This window comes from Ovis canadensis, chromosome 9, assembly GCF_042477335.2.
Source record: "Ovis canadensis isolate MfBH-ARS-UI-01 breed Bighorn chromosome 9, ARS-UI_OviCan_v2, whole genome shotgun sequence".
NCBI lineage: Eukaryota > Metazoa > Chordata > Mammalia > Artiodactyla > Bovidae > Ovis > Ovis canadensis.
The window spans coordinates 26,748,459-26,770,915 of NC_091253.1; the positions used below are offsets into that span (position 1 = coordinate 26,748,459).

At 55.4% G+C, this 22,457-nt stretch overlaps 1 protein-coding gene across 1 annotated transcript in view; it reads left to right on the top strand.

Moving 5' to 3' along the window:
- The window catches only part of KCNK9 (potassium two pore domain channel subfamily K member 9), a 101,325-nt gene that overhangs the window by 74,074 nt on the left and 4,794 nt on the right, over positions 1 to 22,457 (top strand). The window lies entirely within an intron of this gene.

A 22,457-nucleotide genomic window follows, 5' to 3' on the forward strand; every position in this document is an offset into this window, starting at 1 on the left:
AGGGGAAAGAGAGACTCTAGATCCGGCCAGGTGAGAGGCTCAGGAATTGACCGAATCCTGGGCCACAGGGCCAGCCCTGTTTATCTCAGCCGGGATGACTCTAGTCCTGACTGTGACCCGTAGCATGAGAATATCTGGGACTTTGGGGTCATGCTCGCTGTGTGACCCGGGGCAAATCGCTTGACCTCTCTAAGCATGTGTCTTCATCCAGGAAAATGGGGTTGATCCTCCCTAGAAGATGGGCATGCCTGGGAAGAAGGCTCTCACTAGGTGTTGCCCTCAGAGGTAGGGGGGACAATGAGGGATCTTCTTCATTGTTGAATCTCTTGCAGTGCTCAGCCCAAATTCAGGCATCTCACTGGTTTCTGGTCTTTCTGTGTGATACAGATAAAATACCAAGGGCCAGAAACAGTGTGCTTTTGGCTAAAACACAAATGGTTATTAGCAACAGAGACAAATTGGAGACCAATGGATTTCCTATTTAGCCTATTTAAGTAAAGAAATTATGGCTCATCTACTTGAAGTTTATGGAGAATTAAAAATGATGTTTATGAAGAATTTTTATTGGCATGTGGCACAGCACTTTCTTATAAGTAGAAAAAAGAAGGCTACATAATTGCTTATGTATGATTTGCTCTTAGTTGTGGAAGATGTATTTAGGAAAAGGTTGGAGGAAATATAACAAGATGTTCACAGGGCTTCTCTTGAGTGGTGGCACTGTGGGTAATTCTTTCCTGCTTCTGTAGACTTTGTCTTTAAACTTCTGGTGCTCTTCACTAGGCAAGTATTATTCCTACAATTAGAAATTTGCAAAATGGAAAAACCTCAAAAGTAGAAAATAAAGTGAAGTGGCTGGAAGTCTAGGAGATAAATGAAGGAGGATTAGATCAATGGGGATTTTTCCATCTCTTGTTTTGTATCTCAGTGTTTGATCTCTGCAAGGTTAGGTGACTTGCCCAAGGTCACATGACTGAGACACGGAGGAGGTGGTGCCAGGACCCGGGTCCTCTCTCGTGCTTATGACAGACTGATTGCAAGGCATAGAGCACCCCCCTCGGAGATACCAGCCCGCTCCCCTTGCTGGTGGTGTCTGATGCTGGGTGTGATGGAGATGGGTGTTGACAGATTCAGGAGAGTGTCCACCCCAGTGACTGTCACCCTTGGCTTTTTTGGGGGAAGGGTATTAAGGGCAGTGCTTTGGGCAGGCATGCTTTTCTCGCTGTGGGACTGGTACCCAGAAGCTTAAGTCAGTGGGTGTCTGCCTTTGGGGGCCCCATGAGCGTCCATCCAGACTGCACCCAAATTCTCAGAGATCCAGCCAACGTTCCACCTCACGGCAAGCTCAGAAATAGGCCCCAAACCCAGAATCTGGCTCAGGTCAAGGCGGCGGCTCTCCGACTCAGTTCTACAGTGGCGGTTCTACGGTGTAGACTCCAGGGTCTGCCCCCAGGGTCCTGACTCCATGGGGCAGGGGCAGGGCCCAGAATCTGCATTTTTACCGTTGCCCCAGCCCCATGATTGGCCTGTGGCCTTGCTTTGCAGAACGCTGGGTTAGGGAACACCTGAGTGGGTGGTGCCTCAGAAGGAAGGGATGTGGGGTTTTGCAAAACAAGGACACGTGTGGAGGTGGCCCAGGACTGGCGGGAGGAGACGACGACCACCGCTGGGACTTGCGTGTGCCCGGCCCTGGGCCGTGTGCATCACAGCACATTGCCCCTCCCGCCGGAACTGTGGGGGCTCCTTCCCCTTTGACAGGTGAGGATGTGGAGGCACAGTGAGGGTCGTGGCTCACTCAGGCCCGTGCCCTGTGTGAGCACGGCTAGTCCCACTTCAGACCAGCCAGTGCAGGGCTCCCCGATGTCACCTCCAGCCTTTGGGGGAGAGGCCAGACAGCTTTCCCACTACTGTACATACCTGGTCCTTCCAGCAGACCGTCCTGGAGGAATGGCGCTCTGGGGACAGGTTTTGACGGGGGAAAGGAGGGTCTCTGGCTATCTTTTGCAGGCCTCTGGGCTTGGGGACACCTGAGTGGTATTCTCGTCCTGCCCATCTCACCCTCATCTCATCCGAGGATGGGAAGGGGGTCGGGTCGCTGCTCGCATTTGCTGAAGGCCTGCTACGGGTCTGTGATGCCATTGCATGTCCGCTACGGTGTTCCAAGGAAGATCAGTGATGGACGGTGACCTTGTGTTGTTTTGAGTGGTAATGCAGCAATTTCTATATACCTGGTCCTGTTTGATCAGAGTTCAAGTTGCCCCACTGAGCTCTCCCAGCCTCTCTGGGCAGCAGGACCGATCTCGTTCTATGTGGCAGAGTGGGAACCGGGTCCCAGCAAGGCCAGCACTCTTCCCGTGACCGGAGCCTAGTGCGCTTCCCAGACCCGTCCCTCGGAGGTCCCCTCTCCCCGGGGCCAGCACCGGGGTCTCCGAGGAGTGCGGTGCATCCCAGAGCAGACCTCGCTGGGGCAATCACGGAAGCGAGCCCATGGTCCTCAACTTCCTGAGGCTGGGTGGGGCTGGGCCACTCTGGCGGAGAGCATGCCGTGTGCGGAGCAGGATGGGCGGTCCCCTCTGGCCTGGCTCCCTTGGCTGAGGGTGAGTCTCCAGTCCTGTGTACGCAGCCCTGGGACACCAAGCTGCTCACCAGACAGACATTGGGCTGCTCTCGCAGTCCACGGGCCATCTCTCATCCACAGACAGCTGGCAGGCTCTTTAATTAAAAGGGCTCCGTGGCTCAGCTTCTGTGTGTAGACACTCCCTGCAGGCGGGGTGGGGGTGTCTGGGCAGGCTCTTCTCCACAGGGGTGGGTGAGGGGACGGGTACCCTCCCCTTCTCAAGTGCTGAGCCCAGGAATGGGCTCCTCATTTACAACCAGGGGCAGGGTGGGGGGCTCGGCGTGTGAGACCCTGGGGAGATGGTGGGGTCTCCGTGCCTCAGGTCCTCACATGTGAACAGAGGACACGGTTGGCTTCCCCGAGAGCCCGTCTTTTCCGCCTCCTTCACCCTACGCTCGTGGCTGCCGTGTCTTCAGTGATGATGCCGCTGAGTTACAGCCTTCACAGCAGCGGCCGACACAGAGCGCCCTCCCCGCGTCGTCCTCGTCGTCGTCCTCGTCGTCACCATCATCACCCTGGTTGCCGTCATCACCGTCTCGGCCTTGCCTGCACCTAGCGCAGGGCCCGACACGCAGCGTCGTCCTCGTCATCATTATCGCCGTATCACTGTCGTCTTTATAATCCGAATCGTCCTCATCGTCCTCGTCACCACCGTCCTCCTCCTCCTCTTCCTTATCCCCGTCCTCACCGTCACCCTCCTGCCGTCATCCTTGTGGTAACTGTCCGTCTCCTGCTTATGGTCGTAGCTGTCTCCTCTGCCTCCTCCCCCTCCTTGTCACGGTCATTACTATCATCACAGTTGTTATCAGAGCCCTCGTCGCCATCACCGTCATAATGGCCTTCATCGCCTCCTCCTCCTCGTCACCGTCGTCATGATCATCGTTACCGTCCTCTCTGTCATCATCCAGATCTCCCCCTCCTCCCTCCGCTCCCCGTCATCACCCCCATCCTCACTGCCGTCGCTCCCTCGGGCTCCCAGTGCCCGGCACGTCAAAGGTGCTCCGCAGATACTTGTCAAGTGAACGAAAGGCTGGAGTAAGTGACGACGTGTGCCAGGCACTGGGGACGCAGCGATGGCAGTCGCAGGCACTCCACCCACTGACGCAGGGAGGAGGGAGATGCTCCCACCTGGCCCCGCGGCGGTCTGCTCTCGTAAAGGCGGGCGTCACCTTCAGAGAGTTCTGAGCCCTTTGGCCTCGATGTCAGAGCCCTCTGCCTCACCTGCCCCTCCGCGGCCTTCTCTCCTTCCTGCCTGGCCCCCTTCCCAAGGCCCTGCCCTGTCCCTCCCCACAGGAGAGTGGGCACTGCTTTGTCATAGGACAGTCGGACCCCATCCTGGCGGCACGGGGGCCTTGGGGATGGGGGTTCGAGGGGGCCGCCTTCTGGGTTCGGCTCCCCCTTCACCGTCTTCACGGCTGTGTGGCTGTGCTGGTTACTGGCCCCTGAACCTTGGCGTGCTTCTTTCAAATCTCGGGGCTGGTGCTGGGAAATCCCATGGACAGAGGTGCCTGGAGGGCTGCAGTCCCTGGGGTGCAAAGAGTCAGACGTGACTGAGCGCGTGTGCACATGTAGTGACCGTACCCCCCGCGCTTAGAACAGTGCCGGGCACGTGGCAGGCATAGGGTTTTCATTCATTCATTTGCTCATTCATTCATGTCACAAATGTTTTATTGAGAGTCTGCGTATGAGACACTGGGGGTCTTCTGGCTGTGAGTGAGACAGGCTTTAGGGAGCTCCGTGAGGGGCCCCGCCTGCTCCCCCAACGCCTGCGGCCCAGCCGCCAGCCCTCTGTGGCCGGGCTCCATGTGCAGCTCTGACCCGCCTGCCCGGCCACTGTGGCAGGTGACTCCCGTTCATCACGGAGCCCCTGTGCTCCAGGCGGGACCCCTCCAAGCCCCTGAGCATCCCGCACACACCGGGGTGGGGGGGGGGCGGTCCCTGTCGGCCTCTGCTGGTTTAGTTCTGTATCATCTGCCTTCCCCAACGGGCCCCATTGACATGCAGTGTGAGCCCCGTGGGGGACGACAGCTGGAGGGGACACTCAGAGGGGCCCGCCCTTGTCCAGCTGTTCAGCAGGCAGCTGCCCTGCCTTCATGCCAGGCGTGGTCCTGGGGCTCGGGGAATAAGTCAGAGGCTGCCTTGGTCTGGGAGGATGGACAGTCCTGCACAGGCAAGCCGGCCCCTCCAGCAGACGGGCAGGGGTGGGGAGTCTCGAGATGGGGGGAGACAGCGCTGTCCTGCAGGGCTGGCGGCAGTGGGCCTGCCACCCTGCGCCCCTCAGGCTGAGGGGAGAGAGGGCTCCCGGGAGGGCACATGGCACCCCCTGGCACACAGACACCAACGCCTCTTGCCAGGAGGGTGGCGGAGACATCCACAAGGCAGAGGCTCTGCAGACGTTTGTCTGTGCATTTGGACGCCTGCCTTTCTGCGAAGGAGGTCAGGGCCCCGGGTGAGCCCCCACGGGCAGTCACTGGCTGGGGCTGCCCACACACTCTCCCCTTCCTCGGGGTCTCCTCCTCCCTCTGGCCTCTAGGAGAAGTCCTGCTCCCTCAGGATGGGCACTTACTGGTCAACTGAGGCCATCAGCCTGGGGGAGCCATGAGACGGGGGCCCTTGCCTCCTCACCGGGTCCTTCAGCTGAGCCCTTGAGCCATCCCGGCCTGAGGGGCCCGGGATGAACCAGGTGGAGCCGTGGAATGTGCAGGCATCCGTGGCCGGCGGAACGGCATGTGCAAAGTCCCTGGGGCATGAAGTAGCAGAAAGGAGGCTCGTGTGCGCCTGGGTCAAGCTCATTTATTAATACAACGTTTGCAGGGGGTCTGGGAAGCCACAAGGCAAAAATCAAAGAGCAGAAGGGCCCAGGGAGAGGCCCCTGACCTTAGGGAGGCTGCTGCCTGGTGTTCTGTGTCTGTCACCTTCTTTAATGCTCACAGCCAGCCTTGCGGGAGGTGGCGGTCTCCCCAGCGTCCAGGACAGACACGGGTGCGAGGCACTGGCGTGTGATCCCGGAGTCACGCCGACGGACAGGCAGGCCGAGCTGGTGTGGCTCCAGGCTGGGGTTTTCCCATTCCGCCCGGAGACCCCTTTGGCTGCCGATACGCAAGCGAGGGTCTGGAAGGGCTGTGGTCTGTGTGGCTCTGTGTGTGTGTGTCTCTGTGTATCTGTGTCTGTGTGTGTGTGTGTGTATGTGTGTCTCTGTGTGTGTGTATCTCTGTGTCTGTGTGTATGCCTGTGTGTGTGTGTATGTGTGTCTCTGTGTGTGTGTATCTCTGTGTGTGTGTGTATGCCTCTGTGTGTGTGTGTGTATGTGTGTCTCTGTGTGTGTGTATCTCTGTGTGTGTGTGTATGCCTCTGTGTGTGTGTGTGTATGTGTGTCTCTGTGTGTGTGTATCTCTGTGTCTGTGTGTATGCCTGTGTGTGTGTGTATGTGTGTATGTGTGTCTCTGTGTGTGTGTATCTCTGTGTCTGTGTGTATGCCTGTGTGTGTGTATGTGTGTGTGTGTATGTGTGTCTCTGTGTGTGTGTGTGTCTGTGTCTGTGTGTGTATGTCTGTGTGTGTGTGTGTGCATACACGCCTGTGCACGTCTTCCTGCAGGTGCCAGCTGCAGCCTCTTGAGAAGGAGGTCGACATGGGTGTCTGTGTGGCAGCTGAGGTTGCCCGCATGATAGTGCGTGTCCTTGGGCCAGTGACTTGGGTGAAACCCTTCAATCCTCCACACTCCGCGAGGCTGTTGCTCTTCTTACTCAGGATCTCCAGCAAGGGGACCAAGGACAGAGGCCGTGTTCCGAGCCTTGCCGCGCGGTGTTTTGAAGTGCGCACGCTTGATGCACGTGCACCGTTGGTAACTGGGGGAGGGGTGGGCGGGCTTCTCGGGCCCCTCGGCTCCATCGTGCTGCTCCCCCACTGCTCTCCAGGGTGCCTCGGGCCCCAGAGGTGTGTGTGTGTCATGTGAATGTGCTATGTGTATGTGCAGATGTATCTGTGTGTGCCTGCGTGCGCACACGTGTGTGCATGTAGTGGGTGTCTGCACATGTGTGTGCACGAGTGCGTGTGGTGCGTCTGCGTGTGTGTGTCTGCGTGTGCCTCCGTGTATATGTCCTTGTATGTGTGCAAGCATGTAAATGGCGTGTGTGTGCGTGTCTGCCTGTGCAAATGTATCTATATACACCCATGTATGCATGCACGTGAGTGCAGCAGGCTGCACTCTGGCGTCAGTGCCACGCCCCAGGCCTTGCCCCACTGCTAAGGGCATGTCCCCAAGGTCACACAGCCAGTCATGGCCCTGAGCCCAAGTCTTCCCGCCTGTGAAATGGACATGACCGTCCCTGCCCGGCCGGCCCGGCAGATGTGGGGATAGGTACAGGGGGCTCTGCCGTGTCTGCACCTGAGTGAGGGGTCTCCGTGGGCTCCTGTTGGGCTGCAGGGTCAGCAGTAATGGTCTGCATGTGTTTGGTCTGCGCGTGTGGCCTCCATGCTGGCAGATATCATCTCTGAGTGACTCTCGTGAGCTGGGGGCATAGCAGGCGCCCTCCCCAACACCCCTGGTCTCTTGCACCGTGAGTTCCTCTGCTGCTCGGGTCACAGTCACCGCGGGACAGCAGGGCCTCTGCTGAGCACGGTCACTCAGGAACCTGGGTCCCAGCACCTGGAGGCCCCGTCCTCCTTGAGGTCCTGAGTCCTCTCCCTGTCGGGGCAGAGTGGGGAGGAGGAAGGGAGCAGATGAGAGTTACATGACAGGCCCTCAGGGGCCAGGCCTGGAGCCCCGCTGGCCCCCAGTCCTGAGGGGCGCTGTGGCCAGCTGTGCTTGGGGCAGGGGAGGGCCCACGCCCAAGTGGGCACCAGCGCCCGGGACTAGAGCCCACCTGCTTCTGATGCTTCTTGAGGAAGTGAGTGGCTCTCAGTCTGCGAGACGTGGGTGGCTGCCAACGTGTGTGCATGAGATGAGCTCCGTTCTCACCACCTCCATGTGCTCGGGTGAGGTCAGGTGGTGACCTCTAAGGCTGAACACTGACCCTGCCAGCTCTCACAGGCCCCTGTGACCCCTACTCAGTGGGAGAGGGGGAATCTGCAGAGCTGGAGGGCAACCCAGAGTCCCAGGTCCAGACCTGTTGCCTCAGGGTCAGCCCTGGAACAAGACCCCCGCACATCCAGCCCGCGTGAACACGGGCAGTTTGGGAAGCCAAGCATTTACCTTCACTCGGCTCTTCAGGTGTCCAAGAGGCAGAGATGATGATTTTCAGCCATGAAAGCACCAGTGCCTTTGCTCTCCCGGCCCCATCCCCCCGCTGGCGTGGATCATGCTCCTTTCAGGGAGGGGGGTGCCTGGCTTGACCACAGGCCACCAGAGTCCATGTCCCTTAGGTCCCTGTGTACCTAGAGCTCCTTTGGGATTCTCAGTGAGGGAGAAGAGGGCCTCCTGGAGGAGGTGGCCTTTGAGCTGGGTCCTTAAAGAGGGGCAAGAGCTTCCTGGAGGGAGGCACAGGCTGTGTCTGCAGGGAGCCAGGACGCTGGGGCACCTGGGTGAGGCTGTGGGGCGGGGGGAAGCTGGGGTCCCAGCACCCAGAGTCCTGAGTACCTTGATATCCAAGCCTCTGTTTTGCCCGAAGGATCTTTCCTCCATGAATTCCACCTGCTCCCTCCCTTTCCTATACTCCAGGCCCTGAACGGAAGAGTCCCCACTTCTAACAGAAACAAGCACGAGTTTGAATATTTCGTTTCACTTAAAATACCCAAGTATCAGTTATTACTGAATGAGACAGTATTCTTGGGTATGAAAGCTGACTTACAATTTTCTTATTCTGCCACAGACTTTTCAAAAGTCAGCCCAATTTTATATAATTTTTCTTGTGAACCTGATTTTTATATTTAGGTTTGTTTCCCCATATTTCCTTGCAGTTTTTCTTTTTTTTTTTTTTCAGAGGCGGTTATGGACTGTGGGTGGTGAGGGAAGGAGAGTGGAATGGGAGAGATGGAGGATCCAGCTCCACCTGGTTCTGGGGCTCTCCATCCATGACTGGGAGATAACACCACTCACTGTGCTAAGGATGCTCCCTCTCCTGCAGGGTGCTCCCCCTCCTTCAGAGTGCTCCCTCTCCTATGGGGTGCTCCTCCTCCTTTAGGATGCTCCCCCTCCTGCAGAGTGCTCCCCCTCCTGCAGGGTGCTCCCCCTCCTTCAGGGTGCTCCCCCTCCTGCAGAGTGCCCCCTCTTCTGCAGAGTGAATGAGTTAAGGAAGGTGACTCCTCCCTGGCCCGGTGTGTGTCCTCAGTAAACTGTGGTTGTGGCTGCCACCATCATCTGTTATTATTACTGCTATTATTGGTTGGTGGTAACTTCAGAGAAGCTCACCACATGAGAAAAAGATGAATGGCTTTTCCCCCGGGTATCCTGAGTCTGGATGCCGTCCCAGGGGAACAGCGGGCTGGTGGCTGCAGTGGCATTTGCAGTCGTCCGCGTGCCCGCCAGAGGGCGCGCTTGCATTTTTGGTCTCTGACTCTGGCGGCCCGCGGAGGCTCCTTAGCAAGTGGGCCTGAGGGCTGTGGTCTTTAACCGGCATCTCAGCCCCTTGAACTCTTTCCTGGCTATGCCATCTGTGATCCTCTTCAGAAGCAAACCTCCCTGGCGGATGGAGGGCCTCTAGCCTCCTCCAACAGCGGGGTTCCATGCCTCTGTGGGTCCAAGCCTGAGATATTTGAGGGGCTGGGGGCTGGGAGTGGGGTATGCCTTGACCCGGTCCTGCTCCCGATATCTGTCCTGTTCCGGTCAAGAGCTGGGACCCTGGAAGCTGGGAAGAGTCTGCTTTAAAAATAATGTGTTTTCTTCTCTTTTACGGCTGAGTAATATCCCAAACACTGCATTTTCTTGTTATTTGTTTTTATTGGTTTATGACACTGTATGTTTCTTGTGCAGTGCTGAATGTCTGCTTCTGTGCAAAGCAAGGCATGCTCACCTCCAAAAGTTTGGTTTCCATCTGTCCCCACACCGTCGGCCCTCTTTACCCATTTCCCCTCCTCCCACTGCCGCTTCCCTTCTGGTAATCACTGCCCTGGTTCTCTGTATCTGTGTGTTTGTTTTTGTTTGGTTTGTGCTTTTACTGTTTTTTTTTTTTAACATTTATTTTAAAATATTTTATCGAAGCAGTTGATTTGTAATGTTGTGTTTGTTTCAGGTGTACAGCAAAGTGATTGAGGTTATATGAACAGTACTGCTGTGAACACTGGGGTTTTTTGTCCAGATATATGCCCAGGAGTGGGATTGCTGGATCACACGGTAGATCTATTTTTAGTTTTCTAAGGAACTTCCATCCTTCTCTCCATAGTGCCGGCACCAATTTGCATTCCCACTAGCAGTGTGGGAGGGTTTCCTTTTCTCCACACCCTCTCCAGTGTTGATTATCTTTAGACTTTTTGATGATGGCCATCCTGGCCGGTGTAAAGTGGATACCTCATTGCAGTTTTGATATGCCTTTCTCTAATAATTAGTGATGCTGAGCATCTTTTCATGTGCCTGTTGATCATCTGTGTGTCTTCTTTGGAGAAATGTTTATTTAGATCTGCCCATTTTTTGAATGGCTTTTTTTTTTTTAATTGAGCTGTATGAGCTGTTTGTGTATTTTGGAAATTAATTCCTTTGTTGATTGCATCATTTACAAATATTTTCTCCCATTCTGTAGGTTGTCTTTTTGTTTAGTTTATGGTTTCCTTTGCTGTGCAAAACCATTTAAGTTCAATTAGGTTCCACACCACATTTTCTTCACCTATTCACCAACCAATGGATACTTAGGTTGCTTCCATTCCTGTTTTTAAGGCTGAATAATATCCCATTGTAGGGAGAGACCACATTTTGCTAATCCATTATTCGTTGATGGACATCTGGGCAGTTTCCACCTTTCAGCTGCTGTGAATGGTGCTTTGTGAACATGCATGGAGTATTTGAATACCTATTTTAAATGCTTTTGGCTATACACCTAGGAGTAGGGTTGCTATAAATAGTCTCTAAGGGGAGTACTTTTTTGGTTACTTTTTTCTGCTCTTAGAGAACATTCTTATGCAAACTGTAAAGTCTTGCCTTTTACTTTCCCGCTGATGTCTGGGTGGTCACCACTCTGTTGTGGGTCATTTCCAGCACGTGCCAGGCCCCCTGCCCCCAGCCAGGATGCATCTAGGCCCCATCTGAGGGTCTGCTGATGGCGGCCTCCCGAGTCTTCATGGGACTAAAAGAGAAGCACACAGGGCTGCCCAGGCTCAGTTTCCTCATCTGTAAGATGGGAATAATGACGTGTCGTTGGGTTCCGCTGGATTCTCATAACATGGAGGGAGCAGGGCCAGGGAGATGCAGCCCAGGGCTGGGGCGGGGTGGGAAAGCCCAGCGGGAGTCTGGACCAGGGTTTCCAGGAGCCCCCCATCCCATCCACCAGGCACTCCTGAGTGATAACACAGGCCCAGCGCAAGGTGAAATGTCCGTCCAGCACAAGCAAGGGGAGTGGGCACCGGGTTGGTACGAGCGGGAAGTCCCCTGAGGCCGGGTGGGCTGTGCTCTCGGCTGGCACCCCCACCCATCCGTCCCAGCCCTCCCAGGAAGGGACTCATCAGGCTCTCCCCAGGGGCGGGGGGGGGGGGGGGCGGGCCTCCCTCTAATGACCATGAGCTGTCATTAGAAACCTGTAGCTTGTGAGCTTGCATATTTTTTAAAATATATTTTTAGGTCTCCTTTTCCTCTTAAGAACAATGAAGCGAAACCCAAAGGGAACGTTTTGGGAAATTAATAATAATAATAATAAAAAGCCTTTGAGGGAATTGCTCTGTCATTAAATAAAACACCAAACCTGCCAGGTTTTCCTCCAGAGATCACAGTGCCAAACCGGTGACTGAGCAAGGTGGCTCCAGGCGCCTCCAAGAGGGGCCAAGGCTCAGGCCGTGGCGTCCCCGGCCCGGATGGGGAGCCTTGGGTTCTCATCTGTGAGTTGCAGTCAAGGTTTTGTGGACCGAACCCCGTGGGGATCGTAGAAAGGGGCCTCCGTCTGCCTGGGATGGCCACGCTTGCTGGGCTGTGGTTCTGCTTGGTGCTTTGTGCGGGGCGGGGCTGACCTCTGCCACCTGGGGGAGGCGCGACCATGGCCTTGATTTGCGCATCTGTGAAATGGGGCCAGCAGGTGACTCCTGTAGCAGGAACCTTGCTGTGATGGGGCAAGGTGGACGGGGGGGACAGGTGGGCGCCGTGAGACAGGGCTCAGTGGTCAGGGGCCGCAGCCTGGCTGGCCCCTCACGCCCCTCTCCTGTCCCTACCTGCCCTCTCAAGTCCATTCTCTTCTTTCCTCCCTTCCTCCAGCTCTGGAGCCTCGTGACTCCTGCGTTAGACAAACAGATGGTCGGTTTTGTCTTATTTTGTTTGGCCTGGGCCGCGTTTTAAAATGTTTCATTAGATGCTAATTAGATTCCATATCTTCAATATCCAGTATTTCCAGCTTCTCTTTAAAAACTGGTCACCCTGGCCTGCAGCCCTGGTCCCGGGGCTTGGGGAACAGCTGCTCTTTCTGGGGACTCAGGTCTCCAGCTGGCCGCCGGCCACCGACAGGCCTGGTTTGGCCACCCCCAACAGACCTGGTGGCCTGTAAGAGAAACCGTGTAGGGTGCAGGGGCCTGTGGATTATTTCTAGTCATGCTGAGGGGTAGGACATGTTGAGTGTTAATCCACTGCAATCAAGACACTCGCTGAAGCCAGATTATTGCGACACAGATGGGAGGGGCTGAGAAGAGCTGACCCGGGGGCGGAATGAAAGCCCTGTTTCTCAGGACAGTCTCCTCTGGCTGGGCTCATCCTCATGGTGGTGAAATGACTTCTGGGGCTCCGGACATCACACTCTGGCTCCTTTCTGGCAGGAAAGAGCAAAAGGCTCATTGGTTCAGGGCTTGGCCAGTGGACCCAAGCAGAGCCCACAAGAAATGTCATCCCCTTTTGAGATGAATGAGGGTCCTGCACCTTGGCCCAAGCCCCCGTGGTGGGACCTGGGGGATATTTGGGTTCCGTTATATCATGAGAAGGGTGCCTTGACCTGGAGTTATCACAGAGGTGGCCCTTCCAGATGAGAGAATGAATGCAGAAAAGCTTTGTGGGCTGCGGAGTGCTGTGGAGGTGACCCTCACTCCCCTCTGCAGAGGAGAAGGTCAAGGCTGAGCATCTGAGTGGCTTTCCCAGTGTCGTGGTTGGTAAAACAGGAGATGGAGCCGGATGTGGTCCTTGGGCCTTCCTGATCTCTATCCAGGAACCCCAGGAGGACCCTTCCTGCCCACTCTCAGCCCCCCGCCCCCCACAGGGCCTGTGATTCATTCTCCTTTTGGTGTCTGCAGACACCTGGGGCTCAGGAATCCTGGGGAGCCTGTACAGGGGCTGGAGCGAGGCTGGTGCTGGGAGGATGGATGAGTGGGATGCTGGTTGCAGCTGAAGTGGGGGGCCGCCAGAAAGCACGGGGCGCCGAGGGCAGCTCCCTTCCCTGGCCCATCCCTCTTCAAAGCCACCCTGAGTCATTCTTTAATAGAATTTGTGCTTATTTTAATTCCTATAGGCACAGAATCCTTGCGTGTCCTTTATAAATATTACATTGTCTTCCCGCAGCAGATTTCCTGATGTCCAGATGCCTGGGTGGCCTCCTCCTTCCCTGGGCTGCGCGTTCGGTGGGTCACTCTCACCTGGCACCTGGCCTTGATGGCTACCCCTGCTCGGAGTGGCAGAGCACCCCGGGAGCTTGGGGTCGCAGTGAACTTGACCAAGGAGAACGAGGCGGCCTGGGCAGGGAGGTGATCACCCATGGTTCCTGAAGGGCAGAGTCTAACCCAGCCTGTCGTGATCCCTGGGGGCCAGTCTTGTCCCCACCCCTCCCCTCCCCCACCCCCACAGTGTCCTGGAGGGGAATTCAGAGCCAGGTTGGTTGTTTCTGGCCAAGGGATCCCGGCAGGCTTCACAGGGGGGCACCCTGCAGTAGAGGAAGCTTTGCAAACAGTGAAGGACTGCAAAAGTCTGGAGAGATCATTTACGGCCAGCTATTGATGAGCTTAGATTTCGGAGGAGCCATGGGCAGTCCTGGAGTGTCAGGAGTGAGGCTGGTCTGCGACCCGCTGTTGCCCCATTGCCTTATACTTTTCTGAGTGAGGACAGCCCGATGGATGCTCATGGTGTCTTAGGAAAACGCTGCCCAGAGCAGGAGCCGGGCCCGGGAACTTCTCAAACCTGGCGGCTGCCACACTCCTGGGGAATCTAGCAAGAAATCGGGGGTGGGGGGCACAGGGTGTTTTTCTGGGAGTACTGCCTTGTCACTTCAGTGGGCTCTTTGGGCACCCCCAACCCAATAGGAACCATCAGTTTCATTACCCTCCTTGCCCGCCTGGCTCCCTTGCGGGGACAGAGCCTATTCATTTGTTTTATTTGTTAGCCGGCTGCAGCCCTGAGATGCAGGCCTCTTCTCTGCAAAACCTCTCCCAGGACAGATCAAAGAGACCCGCTAAGTATATAAAAGGGGCCGTGAAAATCAGGCGGGATGATGCAGTTCTCGGGCAGAGCTGCCCCCAGCCGTGCTGCGCTCGGGGATGGGCCAGGGCCTCAAGGCAGGCCTGGAAGATGGAGGTCACGTGCGCAGGGATGCTGCCTTCTAAATTCTGAGTGACTGCCCCATGCCAGGCCCTGCGATGCACCAAGGTGGGCCAGGAGTGGGCTTCTGCCCACCTGGGAGCCACAGTCTGGTGAGAAGGCAGTGGAAGAGAGGAGGGCAGCGGAAGGAGGAGAAGGGCGGGGGACAACTCTGCCCCCACCCAGAGGCCTGGCCCCTCGGTGGCTGCAGCAGGGCGGTGTCCCAAGGGTGTGAGACGTGCGGTCCAGGTGGTGGTCCTGCCCCAGGAGCCCCCAGCCCCCCGGCCTGGGCTCGGGAACGGGAGGAGACGCAGAAGGAAGCAGCTGATAAGGCTGGCGGTGCGGGCAGGCCAGGGGGCAGCCTGTCATGTCCAGGCGTGGCTGGCTCAGGGCCCGATGTGGGTGCCCACGTGTGGGAGGCGCGTCCGGCATTGACGCGTCATCCTGTGCGGGGCCTCATCTCCAGGTGCCCTGGCCCGAAGGCCGCAGAGCGCAGGTCTGCGTGGCGGCATGGAGAGGGGCCGCGAGCCTGGCCTCAGTTCTGGGGGCATCAGTCCGCTCATGCTGCAGGAACGGAATGCCAGACTGCGGGGCTCCAACAGCAAATGCGTCTCGGAGTTCTGGACGCTGGAAGTCCGAGACCTGGGTGACAGCAGGTTCCGTGCCTGGCTGGGTGGGTGGGCTCTCATCTTGCCTGCCGACACCCACCTTCTCACCAAGTCCTAACGTGACAGAGACAGAGGAATGCCAGCTCCTTCGTCCCCTTCTGCATTCATGACCTCATGTAAACCTCATCCCAGAGGCCCCATCCTGAGTGTCATCTCCCTGCCGGACTGGAGGAACGTTCAGTCCATAGCAGGGACCTGATGCCTTGGTGAGCGGTCAGTTCCCACTGCCTCTCTGTCTCTCTGCTCCCTGTCCTTGGCCCCATTTCACAGATGAGGAAATGGAGGTGTCTTTCTCAGAGGCTCAGGAGTCCAGATAGCTCTTCCAGGTGGGGCTTGTTGTCTGAACAGTACCATCCCCTCTCTTGATGTGTAGGTCAGGAAGCCCGGGCAGGTGTGGAGCTGGGCTCTGCAGGTTCTTTTCCAGCTGAATCCCCGCGTTCCTCTTAACGCATAGCCCTGCAGCTCTTGCACGCTTCACCCCACCCCTGGGCTCAGCCTCTGGGCGCTCTCCTGGGGCGAGGTGCACGGGCTGGGCTGTGAAGCTGAGCTCGAGGGTCTTCTGTTCTCCTGAACCTCCATCACCCCCCACATCCACCTGCCCTGCCCTCAGCGCTCCTGCAAGGGAGGCCAGAATCCTCTGGCCCCAAGCAGATGCCCATTGCCTCTGCCCTTTGGCCGGGTCCTGGGCTCTGCCACAGGACCCTGGGCCCAAGGAGAGGCCCTGGTCTGTGGGAGCGGGACAAGACAGGAAGCACTGAGTAACGTCTGAATTCCAGCGGAGACTGCGGCCTGGGAGAATCCCACACACCTCTTCTCCCGGCGGGCTCCTATTCATCCGGCAGTGACCCTGTGCTGATGGCCCAGTCTGAGCAGGGAGCCTCCTCCATGCTTCTGTCACATCCAGCGTGGGCCTCAGGGTAGATCTTTCCACCAGGCAAAGCTGACGATGCTGAGAGTCTGACGCTGTGCTCAGCCTCTCGGTTTTGTGTCTTGTGTCCATCAGATCCTCCCACAACCCACACAGGGCCTGGATCAGATCCTCCTGCAACCCACGCAGGGCCTGGTGGAGAGGGCGCTGGCCCGCACTGAGCTGAGGCCCCTCTCGCACCCGCCCCACTGCTCCGGGGAGCTAAGCTGGGTCTCAGCCCTGGGGCCACTCTGGCAAGGGCTCCACCTCCTATCATGGCCCCGAGGTACCTGAATTTGATTCAAAGTCTGTGTCCCCGTCTGCTCTAGCTTTGGGCTGGGACCTGGGAGCATCTCTGGGATGGTCCTCCTCCTGACCCCATTCCGCTCACCGGCCTCCTGGTTGGTGACAATGGGCTGGGATCTGCAAGGCAAGGACCCAGCAGGAGCTGGCCGGCGAGTGAGCCGGGCTGGGGCATCGCCTGAAATGGCCTCCAGGGTGATTCCGTGTGCTTGGACCCTGAGCTGGTGTCCTGGAGCTCAGGGAGCATGGTGCTGGGGTCAGAGCTGCTGTGTGTGCATGGGGGGGCTTTGCAGGCGGTCACCGGTCCCCATGGCTGTCCTAACGCCCAGGACATGAGCACGTCTGAGTCTCAGGCTCTGTATCCGTGGAGAGTCAGCAGCAAGGGGGCTGCAGGGCTGAGTGCAGAGAGACAGTGAGAGCCGCTGTGTCCCCTGCGTGCAGGGAGCTTCGCACCCAGCGGCCTGTGGCCTTCGCATTCCCCAGCCTGAGGAGGCCTGGGTGACAGCCATGCTGGTCACTGCTGGGCTTCTGCAGGGCTGGGGAGGGGTGACCCTGTCTCCTGTGGCGGGGCCGTGACCTGGTCTCACTGTCCCCTTGCAGCTGAATTTCCCACATCCGTCCGGTGACGTGAGTGCATCTTCTGAGGTCACAGAGCAGGAGCCCAGAGGCTTCTGCCTGGGGCTGCAGTTTCAGAGTCTCTCCTGGGCCCCATGCACACCGCCTGAACCCCGTATGGATCAATTTTAGAAGTCTCTTTGATGAAAGGATGAACTGTTTATGATGATGGAAGGATGGACAGTATGGCCCTAGGTGGGATTCCTGAGGTTATGTTGGTGGAGTAGAAAGTGGCTCCCAGTGCTCAGGGAAACCTAGAGCTTAGAGGCTCTAGGGGGAGCGTGGGGGCATGGGGGAGCCCAGAGTCTTAGAGGGCAAAGCTGGACAGAGGTGTGGCTCTGAGCTCGTGGGGTTGGGCCTCACAGGTGGGGTGGAAGGTGACCGAGGAGGACACGCACCAGCCTAGGAGTCCTCAGTGGCATTGTGACACCCATGCCCTCCACTTAGGGGAGTTCTGGCTGGCGGCCCCAAGATATCAGGGGAAGACAAAATGCCCCTGGGGACCCTCTGTACCAAGCACAGGTAGTGTGCATAGTCAAGGCTCTGGGTGAGTCTGGAAAACATATGAGTAATGCTTGAATCTAGCTCTGCCTAAGGAGGCCAGGCTGCCTTCATTCAATCACAGATTAGAAAAAAAACAAGTCTTTTAGGATTGGAGTTGTGACATAGGTTTTGTGATGGCATCGAGTATTTGTAGCTTGTCCTCCTGTGGGGTTTTCTATCCTGTCGCATTGAGCTATAGGTCTGCTTTTGTGCCAGTACCATACTATTTTGATTACTGTAGCCTTGTAGTATAGTCTGAAGTCAGGGAGCCTGATTCCTCTTAGTCCATTTTTCTTTCTCAAGATTGCTGTGTCTATTCACTCAATAGTGAAAGGCCTCAGAGACCTGTAGGGCACTGTAACCAGGCGTCCCAGAAGAAAGAGAATAACTCAAAAGAAACGGAAGAAATAATAGCCAAAACTCACTGAATCTGGCGAAAGACACAAATTTACAGATTCAAGAAACTTGGTAAACTTCAAGCAAGATAAATACAAAGAAAACATCAGAATCAAGCTGCCAAAAACCAGAGAGAAAATCTTGAAAGCGTCAGAAACAGTGCATCACATACAGTGAAACAGCTGTTTGAACAGCACTTACTTCTTAATCATAAACACCAGAGGTGAGGAAACAGTGGAACACCATCTTTAAAAAAGCCTTTTAAACACCATAACCCATAACTGTCTATCCAGGGAAAATATCTTTTGAGAATGAAGACAAAATCCACTCTCAGAATCAAAACTTGTTTCCAGCCGCTCTAAAGAGCAGCATGATTTCTAAAGGAGGTGCTTCTGCCTGGAGGGAAATGATACCAGATGGAAACTGAGGTCTTCAGGAAAGAACAAAGCACATCTTGGTAAACAAGTAGGTTTATATTTATACAAAACGCAGGGGTGGGAGTCCCATGACATATCCATATAGCTCACCTGTGCAGCTGATATAAAACCCAGATGGATGCTGGAAAACAAGAGACGGTTGGCAACTTAATAAGGCGGTAAATTAGCTAGTGGTTCAGGATGGGATCTATTTACTGGAAGGAAACCAGCATAGTATTTGCTGGGTCAAAACCAGGTGCCCAGCCCCCAGCCCTTCCTGTGATGAGTGAAGCAGTGGCCCTTCTCAGGGCCTGGCCAGCAGCATGCCTGTGTATCTCATCCCTGGGGGCGTCAGTTCTCTAGCCCACCACCCTGCGGAAAGAAAGAATGCCTTCCTTTTGACTGCCTGTGGTATATCTCACCGGTCTGTTACAGCAAAGGCATCCCTTAGCAAGACAGGTACATGAGCATGTGGGCCCAGAACACCCCAAAGCTCAGGGCCTTCCAGGTGAACAAATCTCCGAGGGCCCCAGTGGTCCAGGGTGCAGGGCCGTTCCCACCGCGGCTGCCATCTTGCAGAGCCTCCAGGAAGGAAGCTGTGCTGGGCATCTTCCGTGTCCCCAGCAAGATGCACCCATCTGCACCCCGCTCCCCACTGGGGAGGTTAAGTCTGTCTGAGCCACCTCTAGGGCTTCTTGGCTGTCTGGTGGCCAGCCGAGTTCATCCATGGGACAGCCCCAGCAGGAGGTCTGAGGAAGGGAGGGAGAGGAGGACCTTGGTAGTCGACCTCTTCAGCGGGTTCACACCCTGGAGCGACTCTCTACAAGTGCCAGCAGCTATATCCACGGCGTGTGGACTGACAGCTTTCCATGACTGCAGGAGGTGGCACTCTCAACTTGAACAGTTAATTAATGGGCTATTTATAGCACTGGAGTGTGAGGAGGGGAGAAGGTGTGGTGGCCTGGGGCGAGCAAATGCCTTGGCTGATACACCATGTGGACACTCCACTGGATCCACTTCCCATATCTGCTTATGATGCAGTGTGATGGGCACTGATTGCAAACAGGACACATATGAAGCCTATACATCTAGAATATTCACTAAGTGTCTGTGGAATGCACAGACATAGCACCTGTGGACGCTTTATATAAGTACACGAGGCATACGCTTGGAACTTTGTGAAAGGTGGCTGTGTTAGGTAGAGTAACTGGACGTGGATGTGAAGCGTAGAGATGAAAGCCACATACCATCTACATGTTAGACTAATATGCAAAGCATCTCCTGTATACCCACAGCACACACACGTGGTGTAGGATGCGGGTGAGCATGGAGCGAGCACTCAGGACACAGGATCTGTGCGCCGCATGTACGCCCATGCTGTGGGGATCGCACATTCTCGTATCTCAACAGTATTGTTTAGTTCCTAAGTTGTGTCCAACTCTTTGCGACCCTGTGGACTGACCAGGGTCCTCTGTCCATGGGATTTCCCAGGCAAGAATCCTGAAGTGGGTTGCCCTTTCCTCCTTCAGGGGATCTTCCTGACCCAGGGATTGAACCCACATCCCCTACATTGGCAGGCGGATTCTTTTACCACAGAGCCACCAGGGAAGCTCTCAGTAGCATATACACCATCTACAGATTACGGTACAAGAGACGCAGCGGAAAGCATACAAAATGCTAATATGCCACAAGTGAGGGAAGATGACCTCTCCTTTCCAAGAAGAAATCATAGTTAATAGACAGAAACCTGCTGTATTTCTATATCCTAACAATAAAAGATCAGAAAGAGAAATTGAGGAAATAATCCCATTTTTGATTAAAAAAAAATTGGAATACTTTGCTTTACAATGCTGTGTTAGCTTCTGCTAACAGTGCAATGAAGTGAATCACCTATGCGTGTATATTTGGACCTCCCTCCCTCCCTCCCACCCACCCCCACAGGCCACCACAGAGCACTGGGCTGGGCTTCCTGTGCTAAACGAGAGGTTCCCGCTAACCGCCTTACACGTGGCAGTGTATATGTGTCCGTCCTAATCCCCCAGTCCAGCCCGCCCTCCGCTCCCCACCTTCCCCTTGCACCTGTGTCTGCATGTCCATTCCCTGTGTCTGTGTTTCCATTCCTGCCCTGGAAACAGGTCCACCTGTACCATTTTCTAGACACATGTACGCTTTATTGTTGTTCAGTCGCTCGGTTGTGTCCACCTCTGTGACCTGCAGCACACCAGGCTTCCCTGTCCATCACCAGCTCCCAGAACTTGCTCAAACTCATGTCCATTGAGTCGGTGATGCCATCCAGCCATCTCATCCTCTGCTGTCCCCTTCTCTTTTTGCCTTCAATCTTTCCCAGCATCAGGGTCTATTCTAATGAGTCGACTCTTCACATCAGGTGGTCAAAGTATTGGAGCTTTAGCATCAGGCCTTCTGATGAATATTCAGGATTTATTTCCTTTAGGATTGAGTTTGATCTCCTTACTGTCCAAGAGACTCTCAAGGCTCTTTTCCACCACCACAGTTTGAAAGCAGCAATATATGTGTTAATATCTGATTTGTTTTTCTGACTGACTTATTCCTCTCTTCAGAGTAGATCATTTCTATTGATATGCCTGCTATTTTCTTCTTGCTATTTCCTCATCTGTCCTTTCTGAGCCAACTCCAATGTTGTTCTGCCATTTCTCCTCTTTCGTAAAGGCCGTGGGGTCTCTGAGAGGGTGGGAGCTCTGTGCTGCCTCGATGGGACTGAGGGCCAGAGAAGGTTCAAACTTGTGATGTCAACTCTGCAGTGAAAGTGTGACTCCCAGTCAGGCAGCCCATGGCACAAGTTCATGGCAGGGGAGAGGCAGGCAGTAAGTGATGCATCCCTGGTGGAGAGGTGTGGGCTAGAGCAGTCAGGGCAAGCTTCCTGGAGGAGGCAGGGGGAGGGGACAGGTCCCTGCTGAGTCCCAGACCCTGCTCTTTGATCTCAGCAGATCTGCACAACAACCTACCTCCAAGTTATTATCTCATGTAACAGGTGAGGACACCCAGGCTGGGAGAGGTGGTCTGCAGCCCATGGTAATGCACCCGGTTAGGTGACCATGGGCACGTCGCTCAGGGGAGCACCAGGGAAACCCTTCTTGGTGGGGCGGGATTGGAGATGTCGGAAGGCTGTGTTCATCCTCCAAGTCCGCAGTCCACATACCGCCTGTGATCCTGGTGTTTGTTTTTCTTTTTTTCTGGGCAGTGTTAGTCTTAGAACTTGAACGAGTCAGGTTCCTCCTGCCATATTGTGCCAGCCCTACCCAGACTGTGACATGATCTCTGAGCATCCGAGGGACCCTGGAAGGTAACCACCTTTCCAGCACCACCGTGCTCAGATGAACCTGAGGGATTATAGGCTCAGCTTTGCATAGCTCATGCAGGGAATCCACAGAGGGGTGTTCTGTGGAGCCGCGTGAAGAGTTTCAGAGGCACCTACACGTGTGGGGTCTTTAAGGACTGTGTCTCCCCTTGATTCTGACAAGGCCACATTCACACAGTGGCACAGATTTATTCTGTCTTTGTTAAAGAGGTATTTTGTGTGCTCGGTATTTCTCACAAAGGAGGTAAACATCTTTGCCCCTGTGGTGTTTATGCTCCACTCAGCAGGGACCTCTAGATTCAAGACCTCTGCTTTTAAGCCTCATTTGCTGAAAACTCTGGGCTTAAATCCCAATTCTGGAGAAACAGAGCTACCCTGCTATTAAATAACTGTTTTCCCGCCAGTGGTGTCGGATGCGTTGTGTCTGCATTGTCTGTTTTACAGGGTCAGCACAAGGCTAGAAAGAGGGGGTGTATGATGGGGGTCACACAGACTAATTAGTTGATTGGCTACCTGAGCTGGGTACGGGGAGCCTGGGCAGGAGGCAGGGGGTTCTCCAGACCATGCTGAGCTTTCTGGCACCACCCTTGAGGCTGTGGAAACTGGGGTTCTTTCTCCCCCTTCACCAGCACACACAGAAATGACTCGAGTGGACCCATCATGCCCTTCCACCCTGTGCACCCTCTTACCTTCCGAGGTGTCCCCGCCTCCCTGGCTGGCCCCACGGCTCCCAGTGGGGGAGGTGCAAGGATCCACACTTCCGGGCTTTCCACCCACCTGTCCGCCTAACCTGGCCTTAGACCCACCGTCTATTTAAGAATACGGTCATGGTGGTCAACAGCGACAACAAGAAAACCCAGTTAGCATTCTTTGTTTGCCCTTAGGGATGATCCATGGTGGGTGGATGTCATTTTTCTCCCTTGGGCTGGCTACGTCTGCAGCTTTCTGCAAAATCATTCGTGAATATGCTGCTTTTCTTTGGAAAACCTTCGTGTTACTCTAAGAACAGTAAAATGACCCCCAAAGTCCTCCTCCAACTG